Raw genomic sequence first — 6,271 nt, 5'->3', positions numbered from 1 at the left:
TATGTAATTATCCATTCATGTGCCCATGAAAGCCGTCGACACTTGGCTAGATGGGTCAACTTAAGGCTTTCAATTCGAAAGAGGTCAAGAATTTAGTACCTAGGGTGTGTGTCCAATATTGCCGCAAGGCCAAAGCCAATGGGGATTATCTATGATGGCGTTAGAAGTTATGCCCATAAAATGCAATGAAATACTTTTTATGCAAATTTTAATTTTTTAAATTTTTTAGATCATTTTGTTTGTGAGTATTAATATATTTTGGCCATTATGATATGAAATATCATGAGAGTCTAGAGGTCACATTGTAGGATAACGTGATTGTTGACTTTAGGTCAACATAAGAAAACTAGGTTTTCAGTCCTTTGTAAATGACATAGTGATAACTATGGATGAGGATGGAAACTCATTTATAAAACTGTCATAATGTAAGATGTTCATATTATATATGAAATAACTATTTCTTGAGTCATCTTTGTAGGGACTTCGCATCAATACATGGGTGCTTGAATATACACTAACTTTGGTTGTGCATGAGAAATTATCTTAAAAAATTATTTATTGTCAATAGGTAATTTCTCAATACAAAAAAAAACTTAGAATATCTTTTGATCTGAAGAGTTCAATTATTACTAAGTATAAAAATTAATTATTTTAATTATACCTAAATAAATTATAATAAATTTATTAAAGAGTGTATATTGGATAATTACTTAAATACTTTATAAATGATGAGTATCCAATAAGGGATCCAAAATGTAATGACCCCGATTCATAACTCAATTTTTTTTAAGAATTTTTTTTTTGAACTCGACAAAAACATGCGACTCAAGATTGTCACAGTTGTTGTATCAAACCATTCACTAACTAAATTACAATAATAAAAATAAATACATCAGTGTTAATTGAATTAAATAAAAGTTCAAATCATCCATAATGGTCCAGATCCAAAACCACCACTAAACATAATGTCAGAGCCAAAACCAAATGTTCATGATATGAGGAACTAAAACCACCACCTCGATAGGTAACAAGTAATGTCCACAAACAGCTAAGTAGGGAGAAAATCATTTGGCCTCCTCATAACCTAAAAATTATTAAAATAGTGGGGTCAAACAACCCGAGTTTGAGTAGAAAATAAACATGCTTACATTACATGAACGATATCAGTATACATTCAAACAAAACCTCTCACATAAATCATGCAACTATCTCAATAATCATGCAAATTCTTTAGCAGACAATAATCATGAAATCATGCTAAAAGTACAAGTAACAAAACAATAAGACAACTTAGTGCACACTCATTTATGCCATGATTTGCAACAATGCATAAAAAATCATACATATGCATGAACATTTACAAAAATACATGAACTTATCATTTCAGTGATGTGAGTCCTTAATGCATGAGTAATTTTTTATCTTTAATTATCATTTTATTGCTTAAATGATGCATGCAATGGTCTATCTATATGCATTTCACATTCTTGTTTCATTTTTTAATCACACATATGTAGATACAACACAAAGTCACTCAGTTTGAAGGTACGACCTACGTTTGTATATTCAAACAATTGTGATTTATTAGCCTGCGTTATGCCTCAACATTGGTTATACTATTGGAGAAAGGACAGCAAATTTGAAAGAGTTTCCAAACTCTGCAACTTAAAATATCAGTATTTCCTCATGAGTCTTACCTACTACACCGCAAACAAGTCATGGTAGTTCTCCCTAACTCCGTGAGTGAGGGACAAAGCAACCTTCTGTGCTTAAGTAACATCCCCACAGAGTCACCTGTTGTACCATGCTCACCCTCTCTCAGTAAGCCATAAGAGAATTAATTTTTTATTTTAATTTCTTGCTTAATTCTCTTGTTAAGGGTGCCAATGAAAATATGCAACCACATTTTTGGTTCATATACAATAATAATTGTGGCATCGTCATGCATGTGTTTGATTAGTCCATACCATAAAAGTTGTACAAGTACTGCAATCAACATGCATTTTTTACATTATGATGTTTGTTCGTTTCTAATGCATGTGAGTATACAGTCCATATGTCAGTCTTCTCAAATAATTATATAATATATAATTATATTTTATTTCTATATATACACACACCCACACCCACACACACACACACACACACACACACACACACACACACACATATATATATATATATATATATATGTGTGTGTGTGTGTGTGTGTGTGTGTTTATTTTATGCAAAAAATACAAGGCATAAATATTTACAAGCTTTTCAAATAAATTATGATCGTTTACAAGATTTTGAAATATTTATGAACTTTCATATGTTTAGAAGAAATGTTTGCAAGCTTTTTTAAATAAATTATGAGCTTTTACAAACTTTTAGAACCTTCACGAACCTTCACATATTTAGAAGAAATGTTTATGAGTTTTTGCAAGATTTTCAAATATTTATGAGCTCTTGCATAATCATGAACTTTAAAAATGTTTACGAGCAGTTGAAATGTTTATGAGCTTTTGAAATAATTATGAACTTTGAAAATAGTTATGAGCTTTTTACAAGCTTTGAAAGTAATCACGAACTTTGAAAATATTTACGAGCTTTTGAATTGTTTACGAGCTTTGAAAATACTCACAAACCTTGAAAATATTTATGAACTTTTGAAATGTTTACTAACTTTGAAAATAATCATGAACTTTGAAAATAGTTACGAGCTTTTGAAATAATTACGAGATTTTGAAATAGTTACGAGCTTTGAAATATTTATAAGCTTTTTATGAGATCCTTGAATGATTATGAGGTTTTCGCACGTTGATGTGCTCTTGCATAATTATGAGCTTTCGCATGTCTACAAACTCTTGAATGAACTTTCACATATTTTTGAGCTTTCACAGGTTTCATGAGCTTTAATAATGCATGCATAATATTTGTTATGACTGAAATCACACATGTCATTTTATGAGGAAGACTATAATGTTAATGCATGTGATAATGTACCGTTTAAAATGTCAAATGATGACATATGCATACAATGAATGTTCAAACTCAAATATTGGAGTTGAGTCACAGAGTTCTGATTAGCTATGGTTGCATGTTATAATGTTAAATAGTTGTACTACAATGCATGTGATAATGTACTTTTTTAAATGCCACGCAATGATATATGCATGTAATGAATGTTTAAACTCAAATATTGGAGCTATGGCCAATAGAGTCCTGATAGCTATGCTCGTATGTTGAAATGTTGAACAACTATATTACAATGCATGTGATAATGTACTTTTTGAATAATTGTAACATGATATATGCATGGCTCCTGATGGAACTCAGGGTTCATGGAACCCGTTAGGACAAGTGAAACATGAATTTATGTCTTTTCTTTTTGACACATGAAATGATGCATAATTTGCACGTATGTTGGCTCATGTTGGAGTCAAGGATTTTAAAAACCTACATAGTGTCATTGGACATGTGGTGTGTATAATATGTGATATATGTGATGTTAAAATACATAATGCATGTGATAATTGTTTATGGCTCATGATGGAGCTCAGTGTTTATAGAACATGTCTGGACATATAGAGCATATTCTTATATTTTTTTTTGTTACGTCACATTAAATGATGCATGATTTGCATAAATGATAACTCATATTGTAGCATGTGATTCAAGAAACCCTTATGGTGTCAATTGAGCATATCGGTGTGTATGGCATGTGAACTGTATTGTATTGTAAAGCATGGAAAATATGTGTTTTCGTATACGAGTTTGGGGTTGATACAAACCCAGAAAGTATGAAAGAGGCACCATACTATGAATGATACATGCATACATGCACACTTAATTGGTTGGTTCACCTTCAAAGGCGAAACACTCATATGGGATAAAGTGCCTGACCAACATCTGAATGAGTTGGGTACCTACGAATGAATCATGATTACCTTTGAGGGGTACTAGGGTTACTAAATCCTCAATTATCTAATGATGTGAGGCATATGAAATGACAAGATCCCTTAATAAGAACCATATTACCTATTCAGATCTGTGAACTGCCTGGAGAGGTAGGTGGTACAAACCTCGAGTGACTATATTATTTTTATGAGAGCAAGACATCCCAAATGGTCTCTGATCACTCGAAGAATAGGAGATCGAGGCTATCAATGTGTCTTATGTGATAGATTCTCAACTATTGCAGCCAGTTCAGGATACATCATATTTCATGTATACGTCATGCTAGGTTGCTCGTGGTCATAGACCGCCTGCTTTAGGCCCTACTCAGTTTGGCGCCCAAGTAAAATACAACTAATGAATAATATACCCCCAAAATATTCTTCTGGTGCCATACGATATGGTACTTTGGATACAGGGGTTATATCTGACACTAAATCGCTAAAAATTTTACTTCTCTTGGTAGTGGTAATCTTGACAAGTCTTTGGAAAACACATTCGCGAACTCATGAATCATCTCCATGTCATAGACCGATGCCTCCTCGTGGTTCAAGGTAACCATGTTAGCAAGAAACATTTGACCTCCATAATGAATGAATCTCAAAGTCTTCAATAAAGAGATCACTCTCCCATCATTAGAAGGTTAAACCGTGCAAAACTCCAATATGGGTTGACCAAGTCTCTCTAGCAGGACCCTACGCCCATGACAATCTAAACTAACAAAGTGTTCGCAAAGCCAATCTATCTCAAGAATAACATCAAAGCCCATTATCTCAAGGAGGATAAGGTTTATCGGAAACACGACCCTCAATCAAAACAACAACCCTCAGAATATGCAACACACAAAAGGTCTTCGCTCTTAAGGGTGTGGTTATTGTCACACAACTATCCATCTCGACAATTGGAATATCCAATAACTAAGTGAACTCTTTTGATATAAAAGAATGTATCACACCAGAATCAAATAATACACAAGCGAAAAAATTTGTAATATTTAAAGTACCTTCGATGACCTAATGACTCAGGCCCGCCTTATCAATGGTGATTGCATACACATGGCTCACGGTCCTCTTCCGTTGTTGAACTGGCTAGATCAGATGTTGTTGGATCTGCTGCGATAACAATCGGTGCTGCAAAGGCTGGGGTAAGGCCAACCTCTACAGATAAAACCTGATGTAGTGGCCCTTCTGGCCACACTGCAAGCATGCTCCAGCTTCACGGGGACAAGGCTAACCCCTATGGTCCATCTAGCATCTTCAACATTTCTCAACAAACTGTCTCTGTTGCTGCTATTGTCTGCCCCTAAACCTATGTTGCATCTGGTATGAGGCTAGTTGTTAATAATGATTCTTCTGGAATGACTTCTTGAAGGACTTCTGAGAATCCTTCTCCATCCTGAATAAAGATGGTTGTGGCACTACTATGGTTTGACTCTTCTTTAAGGACTTCTAATCCCCGTCGATGATGTTTGTCGCCTCTATTGCCTCCAACAGTGTCTAAGGTCACCCCATGAGAGCTTTGTTGTGAAGCCCATTGTAAAGCCCCCACAAAAACTTCAACGCTCGGGCTTTCTCTGTCAGGAATGTATTCAGGCAATATCTCTCTAAGTGTTGAAACTTTCCCATACACTCCATTAGAGTAGAACTACCTTGTCTCAGTTCCAAGAATTATTGAGCCTTCTTGTCCCTAGCATACTCGAGAAAGTACATATCTAAGAACACTGAAGGGAACTCTTCCCAAGAAATTGTGGCAACACCTCTAAACTGAATCTCTTTGGTAGTCTTTCACCATTTCATTGTGTCGTCAATCAATCGATAAGACCCAAATAAGGTCTTCTTCTCCTCTGGTGCACTGAGAAGCTCAAACACGATCTCAATCTTTTGGATCCAAAACTTGGCTTGCTTTGGATCCGAATTACCCCAAAATGAGGGGGGATCCATGTCCATGAAACTCTTATGCGTCATCTATGATGAGTCTGTGCTAACTGGGTCAAGGTTGAGAGAGCCTTTATAACAAAATCCCTTTGACTCATCCAGTCATTCGGATACCTCGACATATAAAAATGCACAAATAAATGTAATCACTACCAAGGCTACCGAGCTACACAACATGCATAAAAAAAACAAATTGTCTAATCATACAACTTTACAAAAAAAGCAGCTATCACAAAGCGTCACTACACAGAACTACTATCCATTCTAATAGGGTTAGAAGGTCGGCAGGATGCAGATCTCAATGTTTTTGAATCGAATCTTGGACCATTCTGGAAACTCAGCTTTGATACCAAAATTGACACTACTGAAATTTATAGTTTTTTTTAAATGAATATAGA

Source organism: Nuphar pumila, chromosome 15 (assembly GCF_984573655.1).
Source record: "Nuphar pumila chromosome 15, dmNupPumi1.hap1.1, whole genome shotgun sequence".
Lineage (NCBI taxonomy): Eukaryota > Viridiplantae > Streptophyta > Magnoliopsida > Nymphaeales > Nymphaeaceae > Nuphar > Nuphar pumila.
This window is presented reverse-complemented; position numbering follows the sequence as displayed.